Genomic DNA, 25,908 nt, shown 5'->3' on the forward strand with positions numbered 1-25,908 from the left:
ATGCCCGAAATCTTCCAGCTATTAAAAAATTAAAAATATAGGAGTTCCCGTTGTGGTGCAGTGGTTAACAAATCCAACTAGAACCATGAGGTTGCAGGTTCGATCCCTGCCCTTGCTCAGTGGGTTAAGGATCCGGCGTTGCTGTGAGCTGTGGTGTAGGTTGCAGACGCGGCTCGGATCCTGCATTGCTGTGGCTCTGGCGTAGGCTGGTGGCCGCAGCTCCGATTGGACCCCTAGCCTGGGAACCTCCATATGCCGCAGGAGCGGCCCAAGAAATGGCAGAAAGACAAAAAAAAAAAAAAAAAAAAAAATTAAACAAAGCAGCAAAACTCTACAGACATATTTCCACGCTGATTGAATCGTAAATTCTTTTCATGTCTTCCTAAATGGGTATTTTCTCGGACGCTATTATAGGGAGAAAAAATGGGATGGCTCAATCCTACAGCTACTGGAGACGATGCTGGCTGCTTCTGAGGTAGCAAACCCTTCGTGCGGGGCTTTGAGCTTCCCCCTCGGTATTTTTAACCCCGCAAGATGTAAGCATGCAGTCAATTCTTTATCATCATCACACGTAACTGTCCCTCCTTAACTGCATCTCGAAGTCTTCTTTTCAGCTCTTGTGTTTGTTTTCACAGTGGCCAAGGGGTGGAGACAGCTGGTCCCTTTCTGGTCCTCATCTTCCTTTACTAAGAAAAAACAAACTGGAACCCCCTCCAACAGTGCCCTTCCAGCACTCTCCCCATATTTTCTCAGCCAAGAATTTTCTCAGGCACCACATATTCCATCTTTACAAACCCTCCTTGCTTTTTTTTTTTTTTTTTTTTTTTTTTTACTTTCCATTTATACCACTGTGGAGGCTTTCCCCAAACCTCCACCATCGGGTTCTCACCCGCCCCCAGACGAGGTGACTCACCCAGGAGGGAGGTCTGATGATGTGGGAGGCTGGGCCAGGCTGCCACCTCATCCCCAGAGAGCCTTCCCGCCCCCCTGCCCAATTCAAGCCCCAGAGAGTCAGGGCCCCCCTCTCGGCCTTGCTGCCAACGGGGATGCTGCTTAGAGGTGGTACCTTCTCCCGCCTCCTCTCCCACAGCCCACAGCCTCACACCCAGGGGCGGGTAGGCCTCCAGAAGCCATCTCAGCAGGGTCTGGGCTTCAGACCTCTCAGGCTCCTCCTAGATCTCAAAGCTCTTGAGGACACACAGGCCTGGATTTGGACTGCTGTTTGGTTCACATCTGCTGGGTACCCAGCATCACCCCGCAGAACAGGAGTTAGCCACTGCTGTCAATGAATTAGACTTGAGTCCCCAAAGCCCCCAGTCTCTGCTGCCTCCGGGCCTACGTGATCGTTGCTATGGTTTAATTCTGCCTGGCACCCAGGAGGCCAGCCCTGTTCACTAACTTGAGGGCCCAGCTGTTCAGTGCCACGCTGCAAGGCACGTGCACATTCTTTATTTCCTTCCATTCCTACAACACTTGAGCCAAGCCTGGCAGGGGCTAACAGACTTTACAGAGTGGCAACTTCTGCCCAGAAACCCAGGGACTTGCTTAAACAGCCTCAGCTAGTAAAAAGTGGAGTTTTTTTTTTTTGCTCCTAAAGTTCTTACTGTCTAGGGTTTCCGATGATCCCTTTAGAATTGCAAATAAGTTTCAAATTTGGGCACCCTCAGGTTTTCAATCAGCTTCCCATTATGAAATGGCAAGAAAAAAGCCACAGGGAAGTTGCCCAAAGGCTTTGGTTGGTATAGCTGCTGAGGGGCCTGGGCAAGGCCATGGGAGAGGCCTGACCCGTTCTGGCCTTTGAAGATACTTTTTGCCTGTAATATTTTGAACTGATTTCAGGACCCAAACTGTTACTCGCCATCTGCTTATGGGTGTTTAGTTTGCTTCATAACTTAAGGGGGGTTGGGGGGGTGGAGAGGAATCTCCTCTGAGAATTTCATAGAAACCCTAGAGTCACGGGCCAGTGACCTCTCCCCAGGTAGCTCCCCAGCCTCCCCGTAGTCAGCATCCCAACTGGATATCCCGCCCCTGCTCCGTCTAATCTTAGAGCACAGGGTTGGAAGGACTATGTGTCCCTGGGGAGTCTGTGTGCAGAATGTAGTTGTCTGTGTCACATATTGCCAAAAATCAAACTCTTGTGTGTGTGTGGTGGGGAGGCTGGGGGGGGGGGGTTAATACTGCATGAGACACTCCCACAGGAATGGAGGGGAATGGGAAAATTACCTTCGAAGAGTGCAATGTGCTTCTTCCTGGGTGACCTGAGCATCTCAGGACCCTAATGCATAAGTGGGGTCATTTAAAATAAGCTCCAGGACATCAGACAAGACGTCCATATTCAATATCCAATAATGTCCTAGATTCATCCCATCAGCTGTAGACTCACAATAGGACAAAAGTAGGAAGGAGTGAACAGTCCATCTGCCCGCAAGGCAGTTCTGGGTATAGTGTCCCGGGAGTTAGTATCTGCACAAAGTGGAGGAAATCGCTGCTCCGGAAGAACACAGATACACGCTAACTCTTTCCGACGGCAGGCGAAGGAAAAGCCCACCACTCTTTTGCTGAGGTCACCTAAAGACCTTAGAGAAACGAGTAACAAAAGCGTGGTAGAGTTTAACGCAAAACCAAGGGCGTTTATGCTACCTTGATCATAGTTTTGTTCTCCTGGGCTGACATCGAACTGGCATCCGGAATCAGGCAGAAGAGACAGGAAGTAAATGTACAGGTATGCCTGTCACCCTTCCTGTGCTTTCCTGATGTCCAGACGGAGTTCAACTGCATGGCCCTATGCCTCACCTCCCTTCCACCACCTCCCAAGGGCCATATCAATAACTCAACAGAGCAGTTAAACACATCCACGGGCCCCTGGGACTTGAAGAACCTCCAGACTTCCTGGGGGAGCAGGTAGACTGCATAGACATGGAACTCTGGGTGGGTTATTACGCCCACAGCCAAAGGGACTTCCCTTGTGTGACACTGAAGTCAACTCTGTTGTAAAAACTGACTCTGAATTTCAGAGAGAACAGGCTGAACTAAGTACAATGTGTCCCAACCAATGCAGTGGCCACGTCACCTGGCAATTCCTAGTCAAAGGGACGAGAGGCACAGAAAAAAAGAAAACCTATGCCCCAGACTGTCTGCTCAACAGACGTAAATCCTTAGGGATCCTCGCAAGAAATGGCTTGGAGGAGGTCTTTTGGTGGCTGATTTTACAGCTGAGGAAGTGCACTCAAAGAGGCTCCAGACCTGGACTTGCAAGGGAGGGCTGCAAGAACACCTGTGCTTTCTGCCACACTGCACTTCCTCAGAATACTTCCTTGTGCCCCTGGGACTCGAAGAACAGGGAGTCCATGAGAGTTAGAGGCAGGAAACCATGATGCTGAATAAACGGTATTGACCTTGGTTCTCCACACTCTAGAATTCCTGAACCTGGTCATGCCATCTCATTCCTATCCCGCATCCATTGCATAATACGCCAGCAGACACATCCTGCCTTCCTCTGAAGGCTTTGCTTGCTACCTTCTCTGCGACCAGTGCTTTGTTTGACCCTCTTTCTCGGCTCCCCTATTGAACATACAGCTTAAATTCTTGTTGGGAAGAGGATACAAGATGTTAACGTGTGCACACCAAAGGGAAACACCAGCAAAACAAGAAGACAACCTACAGAACGGGAGGAAAGATTTGCAAATGATGTGACTCACAAGAGCTCACTGTCCAAAATACACAAACAGCTCCTACAACTCAATAAAAACCTAATCAGAAAGTGGGCAGAAGACCTAAACAGACATCTCTCCAAGGACAACATACAGGTGGCCAACAGGCACATGAAGAGACACTCAAACTGCTAATTATTAGTCACGCAGATCATGACCACAATGAGGTATCAACTCACACTGGTCAGAATGGCCATCACCAAAAAGTCTGCAAATAATAAGTACTGAGGAGGGTGTGGGGAAAAGGGAGCCCTCCCACACTGTTGGTGGGAATAGAAGTTGGTGCAGCCACTATGGAGGACAGCATGGGGTTTCCTTAAAACACTAAAAACAGAGTTACCATATGATCCTATAATCCTCCCCCCGGACATATATCCTGAAAAGATGAAAACTCCAATTCAAAAAGATACATCTGGAGTTCCCGTCGTGGTACAGCGGTTAACGAATCCGACTAGAAACCATGAGGTTGCAGGTTCGATCCCTGGCTTCGCTCAGTGGGTTAAGGATCCGGCGTTGCTGTGAGGTGTGGTGTAGGTCGCAGATGAGGCTCGGATCCCACGTTGCTGTGGCTCTGGCGTAGGCCAGTGGTGGCAGTTCCAATTAGACCCGTAGCCTGGGAACCTCCATACGCCACGGGAGCGGCCCTAGAAAAGGCAAAAAGACAAAACAAAAAAGATACATGCACCTCAGTGTTCATAACAGCACTATTCACAATAGCCAAGACATAGAAACAACCCAAGCGCTCATCAACAGATGATTGGTTTACGAAGATGTGATCTACCTGTCTACCTGTCTGTCTACAGTGTACATATATACCCACAAACACACACATACCATGGAGGACTACTCAGCCATAAAAAGAATGAAATAATGCTATTTATAGAACAGGGATGGCCACAGAGATTATCGTACTAAGTGACGTAAGTCCGATGGAGAAAGACAAATATTATACAGCATTTATATATGGAATGTAAAAACTACTAAAAATCCATCCGCATATAAAATAGAAGCAGAGTCACAGACAGAAAACAAACTTACGGTTGCCAAAGGGGTAAGGGGGTTATAAATTAAGAGTATGGGATGAACAAATTACAAACTACAACACATAAAACAGATAAGGAACAAAGGTTTATTACGATGTAGCACAGGAAACTCTATTCGGTATCTTGTAATCACCTATAGTGTAAAATAGTCTGGAAAAATATATCTATATAACTGAATCAAGTCACCACACACCTGAAACTAACACGATACAGTTAATCAACTACATTTCAATTTTTTGAAAAAAAGGTGCCAAATTGGATTTGTGAGGGAGAACTCACAATCAGATTTACACAGATCAAGTAATACCCTAGCCCAAACAACAGAAACAAACAAAAAACCACCAAACACCCCCCCCGTAATATAATGAAAACAAAATACATTATTATAATCCTGCTTTCTGATATGCTAAAGCTACAACAAAACCATAATTAACCAGTTCTCTCCTGATACTCTGAATAATTAGAATCTTTTCTGAATTCAATTTTTAAGAGAAAGAGGCGATTGATACTCAAAGCACACCAAGTGATGACTAAACAAAAAATACCAGCCTGTGTTCTGATGTCTGGATGCCCATCCCCCACACACCCTGTCTCTTCCTCCAGCTGGAGAAGTCTTATTTGCCTGTCCACTTAATTCCAAGATGGGTAATGTCTTTCCTAACTACGCAGTCTCAGTCAGTCCTTCTTCCTTTAATATCCCAGATTTACAGACACCTCTCTCTATTCTAGCACTTATCATCCTGAACTGCTGTTCTGTACCTGCAAATCTGTTTCTGCCTCTACATCAAGGGTCAAGGCCATGATCTTAAGGTTCTCAGAGCATGGTACAGAATAGGTGCTCAAAAATGCTGGCATTAAAAATTAAATAAGGAGGAGTTCCCATCATGGCACAGTGGAAATGAATCTGACTAGGAACCATGAGGATGCAGGTTCGATCCCTGGACTCACTCAGTGGGTTAAGGATCCAGCGTTGCTGTGAGCTGTGGTGTAGGTTGCAGATGCAGCTCAGATCTGGCACTGCTGTGGCTGTGGCGTAGGCCAGCAGCTGTAGCTCCGATTAGACCCCCAGCCTGGGAACCTCCATATGCCGTGGTGTGATCCTAGAAAGACAAAAAAAGACAACAACAACAAAAAAATTAAATAAAGAAAGGCACGGAGGAGTTCCCGTCGTGGCTCAGTGGTTAACGAATCCGACTAGGAACCATGAGGTTTCAGGTTCAATCCCTGGCCTCACTCAGTGGGTTAAGGATCTGGCATTGCCGTGAGCTGTGGTGTGGGTTGCAGATGCGGCTTGGATCTGGCATTGCTGTGGCTCTGGTGTAGGCCGGCAGCGACAGCTCCGATTGGACCCCTAGCCTGGGAACCTCCATATGCCTCGGGAGTGGCCCTGGAAAAAAAGGAAAAAGACAATAAATAAATAAATAAATGCAGGGAAAATAGCTCTTGCTCATTTTCTAGATCCATATCTATATTGCTGCACTGTGGGTCTTTATTCCAGAATGATGATGCTATAATTTCCTGAATCGATGAAGACGGAAGGACTCTGGTACAACTAGGTGCTCAAGTATTACACCGCAGCTCATCAAGACATTCAGCTACTGAGAAAATCAGGAAATCAGGAGCTTCCAGTGAACATTACTTTTAGCCAATCTGACTCCTCAGTTAATAAAAGCGTTTCCGTCCTGGAGGCCCTCCAGCTAAGGGAGATACTGCTCTTCTGAGAGCAGCACAGACCATACATCAGGTTTGGATGAGACCAACAGAAAGCATGCCTCACCCTTTGGCGAGAGAAACGAACACCTGAATTCTGGCCTAAGTCCTAGCTGCACTCACTGACCTTCCTGGTTTCATTTCCCTGAACCGAGGTAGCTGTCCGCACGGACAGGGCCAGCCACGCTCACGACCAAAGACCAGGCTGATCTTCCTAAACCAGCGCAGGTTACAGACACACCCACGTTCTTGTAGGTGAAATAAAAACTGAGTTAACAATATCTCCTTCCTTGCTTGCTTGCTTGCCCCCCCACCCGCCCCCCGCCTTTTTAATAGCTGCACCTGCAGCATAGGGACGTTCTCAGCCCAGGGGTCAGATCAGAGCAGTAGCTGTGGCCGACATCACAGCTATGGGAAGCCTGTACCTGCACTGCTTCCCCTGTGACCTATGCCGCAGCTTGCAGCAACACCGGATCCTTAATCCACTGAGCAAGGCCAGGACCAAACCCGCATCCTCACAGACACTATATCAGGTTCTTCACCCGCTGAGCCACAATGAGAATGCCAATATTTTCTCCCTCTTACCTCTCTATGCTAACTATGCTGTCCTGTTTTCTTTTTGGTAAAGCAAGCCACAATCCACCAAATGGAATTTAAGATCAGAAGGTGGGTTAAGACCTGATCTGCAAAGAGATCTAACCTGTAGTGAAAACACTTCCAGTTAAGCAACATGTACACCAATTGCCCTAATTTATCGCGGATCCCTACAGATCACAGTTGGTAGTATAGAGACAGCACACGCAGGGCTTCTAAATTTTGATTCCGTCTAACAATTCTTAGCAAGCCTTCCTCCCTTCACACTTCTAGAACCAATATTACTACCAATACCCTCACAGCAAGGGAATCATTTACTAGAAGAAGAAACACAGGTGGTATTAAACTCACGCTATAAACATACACTAGAAATACACTTTCCATGGGAGATGCAGCAAATGAATGCCATCAACACTGAAAGGAGATACACGGCGACACGCATCACTTGACTCATTTGACCGCCTTCACGTCCTCCCCGCCCCTTCCCACAGTTTCACAGGATCCACTGTGTTCCCAGTTGTCATTTCATCAACTGTCAACCACCCGGAACATGTGTTTCACTTGAGTTTCCACCCTCGATGCCTCATCTTGGGGAAATATCTCCTCTTTCTGAGTGATCACCTTAGGTCCAGAAAATAAGAGACTCATCAAAGTGTGACATCTTCTGGGGGGTCTGGCTATGCAGATGAAGGTGTCAACGCAGAACCCCAACGACAGGTGCCAGGGTGCAAGGCCCCACATTTTCATGGGCTCCTAAGCACACTTTCACTCCACGCTGCATACCAAACTAAGATAATATTACACTTGTTACAAGGACCTCGTGATTCCATTCCCGCCATGGTGGGGGACAGTCACCTGCAGTCACCTATATGGGCAGGGTTTACTGACAACAGCAAGGGGCTTTACATAAATAATGGTCTATTTTTAAACTCATGAGGCTGCTTCTTCAAATTGTATTGAAAAGACTGAAAAGAGGACGAACATAGCACAGCTAGGGACCTACCTGCGGTAAGAAGAGTTCATTAGTGCCGCTAATTGGAGGGGCAGGAGAACCCTTATCTCACACACACACACACACACACACTTCAAAAAAGCTAGGAAATAACTCTGAGAACAATACTGGTTTATTTTTGGCTCACCGAGAAGAACAAATCCAGTATCAACCGTGGGTAATTCATTTATGGAAGTTAATACCTTTGAATAAATATGAGTTTACCTTTTGATAACGTTTCTCTTTTTTATTGAACTCAGTCATGTCAAAAAATATCTAGGCCACGCAGGGAAAGGTGCGTTGGACAAATCCGCTGGACGGGCTGCCATTTCCAGGTGGCTGCTAGGGAGGTGCCTTTCCACAGGGACCTGAGTCACTGGCAGACACGACCACTGGGGGCCTGGACTCCTACAACCCTGTGGGCCTGGTGGCTTCTGCACAGGCTGTCCTGAGCCCTGCCAGGGGGACCCTTGGCGCCGTCTGCCACGTGCTGCCTAGGAAATAGCTAGTCCAGCAATGACAGAATCTGTGCCTCCTTGGGAGTCTGAGTGAGCTGAAGGAGAACCCCTGGGTGCCAGCCAGGCTCCCGACTGCGGCTCACATGAATGAGAAAGAAGCTTTGACCAGGCTAAACCCTTAGACCTAGGACTTCCATGCTCCGGCTGGAAAGAACTCTGCATTTCCTTTCGAGGAGCAGGTGAGCACTCAGCCATGCATCCGGAGAAAAATGAAACAGCCTGAATTTATACCAGGCTCCTCCAGTGAATACCAGTAAATGACCCAGAGTTCGCGCAAAGATGGCTATTTACGAAACATTTCAAAGAGAAAAGCCCGGGATGGTTTGTCCCAGAGATGTCACCTTAAGAAACCACACTACCTTAAACAGAACTGACCTGACCCAGACGAGGCAACCTAGCCCTCTGTTCTCCTCCTCAGCCCCAACCCAGCTTTATTGGAAGAAGCATGAAGTCTGTTTAGGGGTGTACTTAAAAACACAGAAATGATGCTAAGTAATTGCAATTAATGTATCAATTACAAATTTGTAATCCATGCAGGGGTTTTGTTTTTGCCAATTGGTTATAATTCCAGGGAAGAAGCTGCTGGAAGTGAAGAGTCACTGGTCTCTAAAGGATAAGCTACAGTTAAAAACTGGAAATGTCACCTTTAAAAGAGCCGTATATTTTCAATCCTACCCAAAGTGGGGGGCAGGAATGATACCAAAGTCAATATAATTTACAGTAACAAACAGCTCCCATTCGAAGTAATGTAAAATATAGCTCAAAGCGGATGTTGGAATAGTACCGGAATTCACCCCAAATTTCCAGGAAATGATGGAATTGGATTTGGATTAAATAGTCCTAAAATCTCGCAAAAAATTTCTACCTTTTATGTGTCCAGGACACAGAACTGGGAGTAGACTGTGAAATTCTCTAGGGACAGGAAAATGATTCTCCTTGAACTTCCCAGTTCGCTCCTTTGCTGTGAGCTGTGAAGCAACCGATTAAAGGCTGGAATGTGGGTTCGAGTTCAGCAGTGTTAAGTATTTTGAGAATGCAACCATGTTTCTGAAAATCAAGGACAAGTGAAAAGGCCCTTGACACAGGCGCACTTCCTGCATCTGCACTGATGTTACTGCGCCTGGGGCTTTGGCCTGGATTTTGTCCACTATGGGGGGGGGGGTACTTAATTTTTGTGCTTTACATATGCGTACAGAAAGATATTTAGTGAAGAAAATTAAAATACAAGTATGGTTGCTCCTCATCATCTCTGGACTTATTTGTGAATTTGCCTACTTGCCAAAACACATTTGGGACCCCAAAATCGATATTGGTGGCACCTCTGTGGCCATTTTGGGGACACGAGTAGAAGGAAAAAAATTAAGTTCCAACTTGCTCGTTCCCAGCTGAGATTGCAGGAGGGAAGCTCTGCCTTCTTGTTTCAGCTCTTAGACTGTTAACAAGTATCCTTCTGCAGTCCATTTACTGCCATGGTTTTTACATTTGGGTGCTTTTTGTTCCTGATACTTGCTGTTTAAAATGACTCCAAGAAAAGCGAAGAAAACACATGTGTTCCATAAGCTTTGTCCAGGCAGGGGGATACTGGGCTGCTGGCTGTGAGCACAATGGTACCGAACCAGTATGACATCTAAGAGAGGTCTCTTTAATTCGTTGTTGTTGTTTTTGTTTGTTTGTTTTTGTCTGTTTGTCTTTTTGCCTTTTCTAGGGCCACTTCCCATGGCATATGGAGGTTCCCAGGCTAGGGGTCGAATTGGAGCTGTAGCTGCCAGCCTGCGCCAGAACCACAGCAATGTGGGATCCAAGCCATCTGCGACCTATACCTCAGCTCACAGCAATGCCACATCCCCAACCCACTGAGCAAGGCCAGGAATCGAACCCTCAACCTCATGGTTCCTAGTCGGATTCGTTAACCACTGCGCCACGACGGGAACTCCTGAGGTCTCTTTAAACAGAAACACGCTAAACCAAGGTTATATCTCGATGGGTGTTGATGAAAATGTGACCAGAGGCTATATCTGTTTTGGGCTAGGGCAAGAGCTGAGGATTTGTTTATTTGTATATAAAGAAAACATATATTCTTTACAGGTATAAAGAAGACACATAAGAATACTAGTGGTATACATATAAGAATTCCAGTGGATACATGCACCTGTAAGAATTCCACACATATATAAGAATTGCAGGATATACACTTCAGGAGCAGCTATTGTTTCTGCAGCTGAGTGACACTTGAAAATTGTATCAAGCACTATTTACAAAGTTACCACCATGAGAAAACTAGAGTCACCCTTTAGGTAAAGAGCAGCCATTCCATGACCATCCAGGCTTTCCTGTCAAACCAACAATTCTTGCCATACAATCTGAATGGACTCTGTGCAATTTAGTGGTTTTGTAAAATACCAGAGCCATTTCCTGTAGATTGTCTGCAAAGCTATTGACCTTTCACCCCAAGTGGCTGCCTCTGTTCTGAGCCCTGGGCGATGTCTGGCCAAAACCCAGACCCGAGTCAGAGGCTCAGTAACACCAGTGGAAATGCAGAAAGTGCGTCTGTGTGTGGAGGTTCCTTCCTTTGTCCTTGACTTTTTTTTTCTTTTTAGGGCCACACCTGTGGCATATGGAAGTTCCCAGGCTAAGGGTCAAATTGGAGCTACAGCTGAGGCCTATACCACGGCCACAGCAACACCAGATCTGAGCCTCATTTGTGACCTATGCCGCAGCTTGTGGCAACACCCAGTCCTTAACCCACTGATTGAGGCCAGGGATCAAACCTGCATCCTCATGGACACTATGTCGGGTTCTTAACCTGCTGAGCCACATCGGAACTCCTGAACTTGATTTTGAAAAGCATTGTTGCATTCTCAAAAAATTCAGCAACACTAATGAAATTAAGCCCAGATTCCTGTTCTTGATCTTTGCTGCTTTTCATTTGGCAACAGACTAGCAAACCAGGATGTTAAAAGCAGAGAATTATTTCCTGGTCCCTAGAGCATCCCAAATCCTAGTTCTAATTCTAGGACATATGAAAGGTAAAAACATTTCAAGAGATTTTAGGACTATTTAACCCGAATCTGATTCCATCATTTTCTCTAAATTTCGGGTGAATATGTGTATTATTCCTTCACCCTGCTTTGGGGCACTTTACATTTACCCTGAAATAGACTTAAAAAAAAAAAACTATCAATTATGTTGAATTCAACATCTTTTTTTCCTCTAAGTTCAGTGAAAAATGGTATCAATGTGTCCACAAACAAACCGCTTAGCTGGGAACTCTTGATCCATTCTGAGAAAATCCAGGCAGATAAGTACCCTAGAATATTAACTAAAGCTGCCAAGATGGAGTCATTTTAACCTCAAACTGGGTGTATTTATATAAAACTGACAGAGCTTCACAAGCTGTTTTCTTCGAAAGTCCCATCTTCCCATGAAAGCAAGAATTCAAAATTTATTACTAGAACTACTTGTTCTACTGAGTAGAAAATTCCTGTTTCCAAATATAATGAAGAACATCAAGAATTACAAGGAAAATTTAGTCAGTAAATGACAGCCTGTAGAGAATGACATTTTCATCTATTAAGACAATTACTGTTGAACATGAATATGAATATAGAACTTAAGTAGATGGATATTTCTCCAGGCAGGCAGACTCCTGAGATAATTTTAAAGCAGCAATTTTCAAACTTTTTCACCCCCAGGACAATTATTGAAAGAATCTGGGAACTATTCAAGCTCCATCTCCCTCTCTCACTCTCTTTTTGGCTATGCCCGTGGCTTTCAAAAATTCCTGGGCCAGGGATCGAACCCAGGCCACAGCACTCTTAATGCGAGATCCTTAACTGCTGAGGCCACCAGGGAACTCCTCCATGTCTCTTTTATAAGTTAGAAGTATGGTAGGATTTCCCAAGAAATGAAATATCCCTTTATGTTTTCATTGACTCTATTGTTACATGGATCACGTCACAGAGCCATTAAATTTCAGAGCCAGGCAGAAGTGCAGTGCCTCAACTGGGGATAATCAAAACGAGGTCATAACTAACAAGAAGGGCGTCCATCAGGTGGTCTGTAAGCCCTTCTCTAGGTCCAGGCAACTACAAGGCAACCCATGGGAACTAGAGCATGGACCCTCTTACCTGATGTGAAATATCGCCTTTTACTTACAGGAGCTAACAATGCCATTGTCATAACGCCCTGGTCATGGGATCCTGGAGGAGAGGGGATGGAGCCGGGGATGGGCCGGGATGAAACTAAAGGAAGGCCCTGAGGATGGAGGGGGGTGGGGTAGGCAGAGCAGTGGCTCTCCAAAGCTGTCCACACCCTCATTCCCACAACCTGGGAGTCTGTCAGGTTGCCTGGGAAAAGGGACTTTGCAGAGGTGGTTAAATGAAAGATCTGGAGAGGGGAAGATGAGCGCAGAACATGCAGGTAGGCTCACGGTCATCACAAGGCTCCTCAGGAGAGCCAGAGAGGGAGCTGTCATGGAAGAGAAGAGAAGATGTTACGCTGGTGGCTTTGAACGTGGAGGAGGAGGAGGCTGGAAATCGAGGAGGGCAGGTGGCTCTGGGAGCTGGAAAGGCAAGGAAACAGGTTTTCCCTAAAGCCTCCAGGAGGAAAGCAGCCCTGCTGCTGCCGTGATTTTAACGCAGTGACTCCCACGTTGGACGTCTCATCTCTAAAGCTGTAAAATAATATGTTTATATTGTTTTAAGCCACCAGTTCTGCGGCACTTTGTTACATCAGCAACAAGAAACTAAGACAGAAGTCAGCATCTAAAGATCAGCATCAAAGGGAGTGATGGGGAGAAAGGCAGGATCCAGGAAGTTGGAAATAGAGTCTTAGCTGGTGATTAGGGCAGAGTCTTGGCTGAGTCTCTAGGAAGAGAGGTTTGGCAAAATCTAGGCAAGTTCGGGCCAGGACCCTGGTCCTAACAGGGAACACCATACCGACAGAAACCCCAGCAGCTGCTCTGTCTCGGTGCCTGCGCATTCCAGAGGGTGACTAAGGGACAATCAGGCAGTGAGTTCTTGCCTTGCCCTCTGCTGGAACTTTCGCGAAAAAAGAAAATGCCTTCTATAGCATGAAGAGGTGAGCTCTCGGCTGGAAAAATTACTGAAAAAAGGAAAGAACCCAAGAGGACACAGAACGAAACGATGAAACCTGATTTGGACCAAAAGGCAACTGTGTCAAGAAGAAAGTTTCACTCCCACTGACTCAGTTTTGAAGCTATACTTCGTGCTTAATCCAGGGTGAGTCAGTTTGCTAATACTTGTGACTAAGTGAGTCTTGGATAATATTTGGTCTTTACAAAACTCTCTTTTTCAAAGAGAAAACATTAGCTCTCTGGCATTTTAATGAAAGCAAATAAATGTGGGGGTTCGGGGGGGAGAATAAAGTATGGAATCTACGAGCCACATCTTTAGTTCCCCCAGCCCAATACTTAAAAAAAAAATCCTCTTAAATATTTTTTAAAAATATTTTAAAATTATATAACACATGGGAATGGTATAAAATTACAGATGACTATGTAAAGAAAATAAATCTCCTATGATTATAGGAGTCACGGGAGGGACCAAGGGAGGCAGGACAAGCAGGTTTAGGATGGGCTAGTCTGAATAATTTTGGTGATGAATAATTTTAGTTTGAAGGCTTTCTAGGGTATGGTGGGCTGTCTTAAACTGTCTGGCCCTGCGGGATGAGAGGTGGTAGGAGTACTGTTCCTGAGATGAAGAGCCCTGCAGAGGAGGTGGTAGGGTGTGGGCTCTCTGGGCTGGCTGGTCTGCAGACAGAAGGTGTGATCATAGGCGAGTCTTGTACTATCTCTAGGAATTGGCTATGGTTGGGGTCGGGGGAGCCTCTCCAGAGCTAGCAAGGCCCCGAGATGTCAAAACTAGGTCAGTCTAGGAGCCAAAGTGAGATAGACGGGAAGGCCGGGGGGGTCCCATAGCTACAGGGCAGCCAGTGTCACTTTCCTTCATTGTCTCTGACCATCTCAGAACTGACACGCACAGGATGTGAAAGTTGGTTTGGTGATGGAAGGCTTCCCTCTCCTCCTCTTCATTTTGTTCACAGCATATTGCAGATTAAAGTAGAGAGAAAATGAGCCCGCTGTCAGATGTTTAACCTCTTTGTCTGTAGCCTTTCCATCCCATCCACACTGTTGCTTGAATGCCTTCCCACCTGTTCAACTTCTCCACTTCTAACACCTATTTCAAGCATCAGCCCAATTTCTGGAAGACCCTACCTACCTCGGCCCTTTGTTTCAAGCATTACTTTAAAGACAAAGATCTGATTTGACCCTGGGTCTGGGCGTCTATTCAAGAATCTAGGGAGAAGGAAGAGGAAGGTTCCTGACACCCGCTGTGGCTTCAGGGATGAGTGGTCCAGCCACACACATGCGATTATTTGCATTAGTAAACAGCAGTGTTGACCTCTGCTCAGGAGGAGCTACGACCTGAGTTGCCTTTAGTGATCAGCACCGAAATTCATAAAGGATCAGCACACAAACAGCACGTGGAACTGCAGCTGGTGCAGGAAGTGTTGGGAGCTTGACTATTTTTGCCAGTTCTCAGTGACTCTTGTCAAGTTCATGGTCATGTGATACATGTGCTCTTGGCAATGCCTGAGTGATGCTAAGAGATCCAAACGGACATCAGAAAGAACCCACCTGTCCTTGGTGCCTAGATGATGAGGCAGTGCCCCTGTCAAGACCATTTCATAAAATAGCATAAATACGTATCAGCAACTACAATCTTTAACCCCGGAGAGTTCTCTTGTGCCTTAGTGGTGTGTTTACTTTTCACCTGCCAATGAAATTGTGAACCCCTGAATCAGAATGAACCATAGAAACAACAAAATGTAAACCTCATTTTTTTTCCCCTTTTTTCTTTTTATGGCCACACTTGAGGTATATGGAAACGCCCAGACCCGGGGTCAAATCAGATCTTCAGCTGTGGCCTACACCACAGCCATGGCAATACCAGATCTACCCCGCATCTGTGTCAATGCCAGATCCTTAACCCACTGAGTGAGGCCAGGGATCAAACCAGCATCCTCACAGAGACAATGCCGGGTCCTTAACTGCTGAGCCACACAGGACCTCCGTTAAACCTCATTTTGTTTCCCACTTAATAAGAAACTGAATATAAAACCTTTTAAAGTTATAAATAGCAGGCTAAATTCAAATCAAATCCTCATAGCTACCCTTTTGTGAGAAAACCGCTTTCTATATGCATGGAACTGGGTTTTCTGTTCCCCTGTATTTGAAATGTTAGATGAGGGGTGAGCGAGGGCTGAAACCTCTTTATGAAGCAGGCTGTCAAAGTGCCAGGAGGAGAAACAGGGTATTAAAGAGTCTACTTGGTTTAGTGTAATGAGTATATTTAACCAATTAACAGAGAATAAGCTTCATTTGAGAGGGGAGGGGCGGCATAGAAGGAGAGAATTGAGGGAGTTTCGAAAGCTGGTTACTAGGGAAACCTCCGCAGTGAAAAAACATAGCCCCCCCATAGGGGGGCCATAATCTGTCTTCTTTCTGTTTAATCCCAGGTGTGGGAAGCAGGAAGGAATTGGGGGACAGAAATCCCCTCCGGTATAGGGTTACGTAAGAGAGCTGTGGGGGATCCCACGGGTAAACAGAGGGGCATTCTTCACAGTCCTGAGGAATCGGAAAGAACACAACTCATTACAGACACCGGAGGATAAGCTAAGGCACTAGGCGTTTTGGAAATTAAAGGAATTTGAGGCCCTTGAGAGATCTATGCCACCTCACTGACTTGAGGATCAAATGGATTCTGGACCAGTTTTCCACCCAAAGAGGCAGGAAAAAACTGCCAATATTTCAACTGTAATATTAGGGCATCAGAGTCTATTGAGGTTTTTTTTTTAATTAAGTTTATTTGCTTTTATTTTAACTGGAGTTGCTTTACAGTGTTGTGTTAATTTCTGCTATACAGCAAAGTGTCTCTTTTTTATTTATATATATACATATATGTATGTATATATGTATCTGTGTGTATGCATTCTTTTTTCTATTCTTTTCCATTATACTTTATCACAGGACAGTGAATACAGCTCCCTGTGCTACACAGTAGGACCTTGTTATTTACTTATTCTGTACATAACATTTTTGCATTTGCTAACCCGAACTCCCCATCCATCCCACTCCACCCCCCAAGACCCCCCACCAGCAACCACAAGTTTGTTCTCTATGTCTGTGAGTCTGTTTCTGTTTTGTAGACAAGTTCATTTGTGTCTTACTTAGATCAAAGTGACACCATACGATATTTGTCTGACTTACTTCACTGAGTATGAGAATCTCTAGGTCCATCCATTGTTGCTGCAAAAGGTTTTATTTCATTATTTTTAGGGCTGAGTAATATTCCATTGTATATATGTACCACATCTTCTTTATCCATTCGTCTGTTTATGGGCTTTTGTTTTGTTTGGTCTTTTAGGGCCGCACCCACGGCATATGGAAGTTCCCAGGCTAGGGGTTGAATCTGGGCTGCAGCTGCCATCCTATGCCACAGCCACAGCAATGCCAGATCCAAGCTGTATCTGCTACCTACACCACAGCTCATGGCAACACCAGATCCTTAACACGCAGAGCAAGGTCAGGGACTGAACCCACATCCTCATGGATACTAGTTGGGTTTGTTACTGCCGAGCCACAATGGGAACTCCTGTTGATGGGCATTTAGGTTGTTTTCTTGTCTTGGCTATTGTGAATAGTGCTACTGTGAACACAGGAGTGCTTGTACCTTCTTGAATTATTATAGTTTTGTCTGGATACGTGCCCAGGAATGGGACTGCTAAATCATACGAATTCTATTTTTAGTTTTTGGAGGAATCTCCACGAGTTGTTTGTACTTCTTTAAATCTCTCTCCTCATGGTTCATCTTTGAGAAGCTAAACAGTTATTCTTATTTGTAGTTATTCTTATTTTGATCAATTATTGATTTTTTTAAGGATGAAAGCAGACCTGCGTGGCCAGATGCCATCACACTGGGATCGGGTCATTCACACCAAATGGAGTTTTGCCAACGGACCTACAGGGCACTCATCCACCTGGCAGCCAGGAGAGATGTCAGGCCTGGAAAGAACCAAACAGCCCCTGAAAGGCTGGTCTGAAAAACAAGGGGACACGTGTGACATGGTATTTTCTAACCTTAAAAACAACATTCAAACATGAAAATGCTTTCTAAGCTGAGCCTGATTAAGGGAGTCTACCTTAATCCCTGCCTGGTTTTTGTCACGTCCATTTCTGGGGACCAGGGATGTTTTGTTTTCAACCAGTTTTAACAGATCAGAAAACTGCACGTATGTATGTATTTATGGCCATGCTCAAAGTCACAGAAGTCTCAGAATCCCAAGAAATGAAACACAATGTTCTTGGGTCTACGAGCCGAGACATTCCTAAGACATCGCGGGGGAAGAACATGTGGATAATTGGCAGAGAAGCACAATTTGTTTTGGCCACACAGTTCTTCAGTAGGAAAGCCAAGCTTCCCAGGTACTGAAGCCTGTGGCACTGTGACCTTCACTTGCCCTCCTCTTGTTTATCTACCTCCAGAACTAACAGAAGTGGCCTTTGCTTCAGTCAACTCTCTCGCTTGCACTGTGACAAGTGCTTCCTCCTGTTCTAGCCTGGATGCCTAAGTCCTTTGGTTTGGACACTGCTACGCTGCACACACACTGAGGCCTTTGGTTTGGTTTAGTGATGTGATCATGAGAAAATAGAATTTCGTGAGGACTGAGACACTGGTGCTGGCCATCCATCAACCATTTCCCATTACAAAATTGGACGCTCATCAATTCACAAAGGTTCCATAATCATCTATTAAAGCTGTAATGGAAATGAAACAGCATCTTGAATCTACTGCAAATGTAAAATCCAGTAGGGAGAGAAGAGACCTAACCATTTCTGGCACACACTTTTGGGGGCACAACACCGGCAGCATTGTGTTGAAAGGCTCTTTGTCAAAATTGACTGTGCGGTATTTTTTTCCTGAGCAGAGACTCAATAAATCAAAGGGAATGGCTGATCCTTAATCATGAATGGCTCAGTGAGATCATTTAAGGCCCAAATCACTAAGGACTATGAGGGCTGATATTAAAAATGAATCTGTTCAGAAAATGCACATCGGACATCTTCTCATTTAGAGTCTGATATTACACATCTGTGTAACTCTTTCTCTCTTAATCACATTTTCATGGAGGAAGATTTAGGCTCCGATTATGCCAGCAAAATGGAATTCCGTGTCATATTGACAATTGATTCTCAATGCTGTGAATTATTAGTGGAAGCAAAATAATTACTCTTCAAGGTTGGCAGTAAAGATCCAGTCTGCTGAAGGACCCAAAGACTCAGAGATCTGACAAGTGATTTACAATGAAGTTCTCAAAACCCTGGAAATAAGTACAAATGGGGTCTCTTAATTTAAGAAAAAAAATGTATATATAGTTATAAAAGAAATTTAAATAGCATATAAGGGTGTATATTAAAAAATAAGTTTTCTTCCTATTCTAAACACCCATGCTTTCCTCCAAAAACCAACCCCTGGCAGTTTTCTGTATGTTCCTCCAGATACTTACTGTACACCTAAGCATATATGGGTCAAGCTTAAACCTATATAACCTTGTTTAAATACATAAATAAGCCTACATGCTCCATAATGTTATGGGTGATGTTTATTCATTAACCATATCTTCACAACCGCCTCCTATCAGCACGTACAAAGAGACCTCAGCTAAGGCTTAATATTTCCATGTCTGTATATGGCATAAATGATGGAACTTTGGAACTTCCAATGTGTGAAGAATGTTGTTTCACTTGCAGATGTCACTGCAGGGGTCTGACTGTTACTCATTATTACTCATTGTTACTCCATCCAGAAAAGTGTGTTTCTTTCTCTGCACAGTGAATGCATCAGTCTCTGGGTCATATGCTGAGCGGGTAAGCTGTAGCTGGGAGATGATGAAACAAAATAAGATACGTTTGAAAGGCAAAAGCAGTCAAAATCTCCTGCAAAACGTCCCCAAGGGTCCTAAATTCCCATCACTGTCCACTCGGCTCTTCTCAAGGTGCAAGTCCATCCACCTCCGGGCACTTGCTGTCCTTTATCTTCCACGACTTTGTTTCCATCACTCAGAAAAGCCATCTCCTCCCTCCCCCTCCCAAGCCTGGGATGACTGAGAACAGGAGACAGTGAGTCACCACCGAGAGGGGCTGCAGATGATTTTTGTGAATATAAATATGCATAATTCAGTGGCTGGAGAGCTATTCCTGGAAACAGATGATGAGCAACTCTGGCTCTTCATAAGGGGCCTCGGTCAATTTATTCAGTTAAGCAAACTTCACTTCTTGGGAAGGCAGCGATTTGAGCAAAGTTAATAGTGCTGTTATTATTGATTTCCGGTGGCTCTTCCTAATGTGAAGGGACCGTCCCTTAGCACCGAGTCTTTGTAACAGATGCTAAAACCCAGGCATGTCTGGTGTTTCTAAATAGTTCTAACACACATCTACACTAAAGATCATGGTTCTGGTCCGGTTAGCAATGTGTTAGCAATGACTATGTTTAGGTAACCTTTGGAAGACAAGGCTTAACTTTTTAGGCTCCTTTGAAAAATATGATTTACTTACAGTCCCTGTTGGAACCTCAGAGGCAGCTACGCCATCCCCACGTCTATCTGGAGGGTTATCTCCTGACCATCCTAGATCGATGCTTATTTTACAAAAGAAAATGTAACCTCTTTCAGGCTGTCAATATTTCCAGAGTTTAGAGCTCTTCACAGCAAAAAAAAAAAAAAAAAAAAAAAAAAAAAAAAAAGTGTCATGCTGGGAGTTTGGGGTTAGTAGCATGGATAAGCAATGAGGTCCTACTGTTTGGCACAGGGAACTATATCCAGTCTCTTGGAACAACCCAGGATAGAAACTAATATAAGAAAAGGAATGTGTGTGTGCATTATATATACACACATATATAAAACTAGGTCACTTTGATGTCCAGCAGAAATTGGCACAACATTGTAAATCAACTATACTTGAATAAAAAAATTCAACCAAAAAACAAACCAAAAACCCAAACCCCAAGATAAAAAGCACCATGACGGAAAAAACTTTTGACCAATCCCCAATATCTTACTTTTTTTCTGGTTATTAAAAGGGTTATGGAGTTCCCATCATGGCTCAGTAATTAACAAATAAGACTAGGAACCATGAGGTTGCAGGTTCGATCCCTGGCCTCGCCCAGTGGGTTAAGGATCCGGTATTGCCATGAGCTGCGGTGTAGTTTGCAGACGCAGCTCAGATTTGGCGTTGCTGTGGCTGTGGTGTAGGCCGGCGGCTACAGCTCTGATTTGACCCCTAACCCGGGAACCTCCATATGCTTTGGGTGCAGCCCTAGAAAAGACAAAAAAATAGGGGTTATAAATGATAATGTTTTTCATATATATACATATGGGTATATATATGTGTGTGTATGTGTGGATATATACATATTAGGGCCCCACCTAATACAGAAGTTCCCAAGCCAGGAGTCAAATCAGAGCCATAGCTGCCAGCCTACACCACAGCCACAGCAACTCAGGATCTGAGCTGCATCTGCTACCTACACCACAGCTCACGGCAACACCGGATCCTTAACCCACTGAGCAAGGCCAGGGGTTGAACCTGTGTCCTCACGGATTTTAGTTGGGTTCATTAACTGCTAAGCCATGAAGGGAACTCACACACACACACACACACACACGTTTACGTATAGAAGATGCTGACAGATCGTATCTTTACATACCATGACTACAAGAAGTTGTTCAATTCATATGGTGACATGATTTTTTTAAAATAAGCAGTCATTTAAGCATTATTTTAGAACAATCCCATTATGTGCATGTTTTTTAGTGTCTAGGCACATGAATTAATACCCTCCTACTACACTCAGGAGTATCGAAAAGACTGAGCCACCTCCTTGAAGGACCTTCACCAAGGTTTATAACCTAAAATAGCTGGAGTCCTTTCTTCCAAAGAACTTGGCATAAATCAGCAGGAACTGTTCTGGTTGGAACCACTTCTGAGATGCTCCCTTCCTATGCACCGACCCCATGTCTGACCCAGCACAGCTTCTCTCCCCTCCCCCCAACCCCATCCATCCGACCCTCCTGGGAGGCAGTTCAGAGGGATGTCACTGATCCATCAAAAGCCCCTGGGGATTCAAGGAGCCCCGCTCTTCAAGAGAGAATGATGATTTCTTAAAACATCAAGATGCTGGAAAACACTTCCTGTTACAGCCTTGTCCCTGCCTGCAGCTTCTCTGACTTCCCATAAGCCTTACAAACCAGCCTGCGGGCTCTGCATTCTGGGTACCAGTGATGTCTGTATACACCACAGTCTTGCAGACAAGCAATTCCCCTTCCTTAGTGATGCATCTCCCTTACGCTTCATTGGTTTAATTCAAAGGCATCAGCTTTCAAATCTGCATGCAGTGCAACCTCATCCCTTTTAGAGGGCACTTGTGAATTCATTCTGAGTGAAAATACCATGTGCAGATGCCCTGAAACGTTTCAGCCTCTCATGCTTGTCACCAGGGGTCTGACTAAGTGGTTATCAGAGGGGTGATGAAAAGAAAAGTCTGATGTTGAATTCAGATGCTTTATGAATAGGTTAGTTTATTAGGATGTTCTACCAAAAAAAAAAAAAAAAAGGAAAAAAAGAAAAGAAAAAAATTCTAGATTCCTAAATTCACTGGCTAAATAATAATAATAATTATTATTGTCTTTCTGCCATTTCTTGGGCCGCTCCTGCAGCACATGGAGGTTCCCAGGCTAGGGGTTTAATCGGAGCTGTAGCCGCCGGCCTACGCCAGAGCCACAGCAACGTGGGATCCGAGCAGTGTCTGCAACCTACACCACAGCTCACAGCAACGCTGGATCCTTAACCCACTGAGCAAGGACAGGGATCGAACCCGCAACCTCATGGTTCCTAGTCGGATTCGTTAACCACTGAGCCATGACGGGAACTCCTGGCTAAATAATTATTATTACAGACTTATTATGTTCTAGGCATTGGGCTAAACCTTGAGAATGCACGAATAATAAGACAGTGCTGTGAGGGAGCTTACAATCAGAAGAGATAGATGTGAGCACTGAAGAGCAGAAAGAGCATGATAAAATCATTTATGGGACAGTGGGAAAAGACAGGAAGATTTAATTCCTAGAGAGAAGGCACGTTAGAAAGAGTATCACAGTAGAACTACTGTGTAATCTAGTATCCAGCTCATTTAGAGCCAGTGAAAGAAGCCTCCAAAGTTAATAAAGCCATATAATATCTGAATTTATTATTTATGGGCTGATCATTAGTAGGCCTATAAAATGAATTTTAATAACTCTTTTTATTTTTAAATTTTTTAAAAGTTTATGGCCACACCCATGACATACGGAAGCTCCCAGGCCAGGGACTGAATCCGAGCCACAGCTGTGACCTATGCAATAGCTGTGGCAACGTCTATTTTATTTTTTTTATTTTTAATGATTTTTACTTTTTCCATTATAGTTGGTTTACAATGTTCTGTCAATTCTCAACTGTACAGCAAAGTGACCCAGTCCTAAATGTCCATGGACAGATGAATGGATTAAGAAGATGTGGTATATATACACAATGGAACACTACTCAGCCATAATAACAAAATAACGCAACACCTACTTTAACCCACTGCACTGGGCCAAGGATCGAATCATCCCCTCCACAGCAACCGGAGCCACTGCAGTCGGATTCTTATCCCACTGCACCACAACAGGAACTCCTAACAACTTTTTTTTTTTAAATAAACTTATTTCCAAAAAATTACAGTAATTTATATCCACGTATGTTAATTTGTTTAAAGAGCTTTCTTTTGATTGCCTAAATATCAGAAAATACTGTAAGAAGAATAATTACTCTTGGCTATCTTTCTTTGATAAATATTTTTAAAAGACAAGCTATCAAATAGATTGTCTCTATTGAATATGATTTTTAAAATATTTCTCCCCATTTGAATGCTGCAAAATAATCAGCCTTCCCAATCTCATTCCATTGCAGTACAGATATAAAATTATCCAATCAGAAGTAGGAGCTCCACCAAGACTCTACCTGCAGATTGAGTTATTTCAAAGCACAATCACAGAATTTCCAAACTCTTTAGTTGCACCTCATCATGTAATTTGCTTATCAGTTTCTTTGTTTTCTAGGGATGTGTTTCAAGTTTTATTTTCAATAAATGCAATTTGCTAAAAGCGTCAAAACCTGGTGTGTTTTGCACTTAACTTGTCGAATACTTTGATTAAAGATTTCCAACCTTTTTTTTTTAACAAATACAAACAAAATATGGAAGATTCATTTACAAAGAATTTCAATGCCATTTTAGTATCCTTATATTGACCTACAAAGTACCATCCTTAAAGCCTCATACAGGTCTATTGTCTAATTGATGGAGCAGGTAGCTTAGAAGAACAAAGAATGTCTGGAGTAAGGGGAAAACAAGAGAATGGAAGAAGAATCACGGGAAAGGAGGGGTGCTGGGGACTGAGCTGAGATTAGAGGCCATTTAATTTTCAGCAGCTTCAAGAAGCCACCCAAATGTGTTCCATCCTCCAGTGGTACCCAGGAGCCCTGCTGTAAGGGCACAGGATGCAGGCAGTTGCACTGATGTTGAGTTTTGCATCTGCAAGGTGGATACAGCAGGTAAGGAAGGAAGGATGCTGGCAGGGGAGTAACCAAGGGGATCCTGGAAAGGTTTAGCTTGGCTAAAGAAGTCCAAGGTGGGAGTTTCTGTCGTGGCGCAGTGGAAACGAATCCAACTAGGAACCATGAGGTTGCGGGTTCGATCCCTGTCCTTGCTCAGTGGGTTAAGGATCCAGCGTTGCGGTGAGCTGTGGTGTAGGGTGAAGATGGGGCTTGGATCCGTGTTGCTGTGGCTGTGGTGCAGGTCGGCAGCTGTAGCTCTGATTCGACCCCTAGCCTGGGAACCTCCATATGCTGCAGGTGCGGCCCTGAAAAGAGACAAAAAAGACCAAAAAAAAAAAAAAAAAAAAAAAAAAGAAGTCCAAGGGGGAAGGCACTGGAAGGCTCTCAATAAGGCCATAGAAGAGGAAAGAAACTAAAAAATCAAGGGATTGTTGTCAGCTAAGCAGAAAAGAGAAACAGAGTACAGGAGACCAAGATCACAGAGCTGAAGCAGCTCTGGGGACCACCATTCCAGAAAGTGCCCATTGTGTGATAGGGGAGCAGTGGGTTGAGAAAACTAAAGGTTATCATGTGGGGTGACCGCAAGGACACTGAAGGTACCACGCTGATCATCCCATTCACAGAAACTAGGGGAGGGATAGAGATGGATGCGTCAGACACCAAAGCCTTCAACGTATAAAAGAAGGTGGGGTCAAAAGGTACAAAGTTCCAGGAATAAGATAAAAAGGTTCCAGAAATATAAGGTACAACCTGATAAATATCATTAACACTGCTGTATGTTATATATGAAAGTTGTTCAGAGAGTAAACCTAAGAGTTTCTCATCACAAGAAAAAAATCTCTATTTCTTTAATTTTGTACCTCTATGAAACGATGGATGCTTACTAAACTTATTGCAATAATCACTTCAGGATGTACAGGAATAAAATCATTATGCTGTACGCCTTTACCTTATACAGCCCCGTATGTCAATTCTACCTCAATAAAACTGTTAGAAAAGAAAAAGGGGAGCAGGCAGAAACAAGGAAGCCTGGAGAACAGAGCTTAGGCGTCTGAGCCACAAGGGAGCAAAGATTTTTATTTCAAGATGCAGAGTTAATCATCCAAATCTAGCAGAATTCTGAACACCTGCTTCCAAACAGCAAAGAACTTCTCCAGAACCCCAGCCATCGCCGGCCGCCCCGCCCTGTGAAACATCAGATTTCCTACATCCATCAGTGTTGCCGAGCCAGCTTCATCACCAACACGCCTTAGTGGTAAAGCCCCATGGATTCAAAGAGAGACGACGCGGTTTTAGAAACATCACCGTGGGAAAGGGACAGACTCGGCTAGCAGATGCAGAAAACCCAATTACTGGGTTGCTAACCTCTGGGTTTGTTTCATGGAGTTTTACACCGAGAAAATGAGGACAGCCAACGAAAGAGACCACGTAATTTTAGACTTGAGACCTTGGGCTTGTCTAAAAAAAGCAACGACCAACCACAAGAAGAACCCTCCACCTTATAGACAGACCCAGGGAGGCCAGGCACCGAGCCACCCCAGAGCTCACCCGAGGCAGGAGGGAGCTCGGAATCCCTGCTCCCAGCCTTGCCCTTGCTCCTTCTATTCACAGGACTCCTACAAGAGGTTCGTAA

At 44.5% G+C, this 25,908-nt stretch overlaps 1 protein-coding gene and 2 long non-coding RNA genes across 12 annotated transcripts in view; 1 reads left to right on the forward strand and 2 right to left on the reverse strand.

The window, feature by feature from the left end:
* The window catches only part of CAMK1D (calcium/calmodulin dependent protein kinase ID), a 433,657-nt gene that overhangs the window by 120,123 nt on the left and 287,626 nt on the right, over positions 1-25,908 (reverse strand).
* LOC146399575 (uncharacterized) lies at positions 11,612-15,703 on the reverse strand. Its single transcript, XR_014818101.1, has 2 exons — positions 15,538-15,703; positions 11,612-14,845 (listed from the first exon to the last, which is right to left on the reverse strand). It is a non-coding gene; the product is annotated as an uncharacterized LOC146399575 (long non-coding RNA).
* LOC146399576 (uncharacterized) lies at positions 13,529-19,111 on the forward strand. The gene is made up of 2 exons (XR_014818098.1): positions 13,529-13,806; positions 17,528-19,111. It is a non-coding gene; the product is annotated as an uncharacterized LOC146399576 (long non-coding RNA).

The sequence above is a fragment of the Sus scrofa genome, chromosome 10 (genome assembly GCF_054392235.1).
Source record: "Sus scrofa isolate SSC_HxYL_T2T_F1_AM1 chromosome 10, Sscrofa_HxYL_maternal_Yorkshire_Landrace_v2.0, whole genome shotgun sequence".
Classification (NCBI taxonomy): domain Eukaryota; kingdom Metazoa; phylum Chordata; class Mammalia; order Artiodactyla; family Suidae; genus Sus; species Sus scrofa.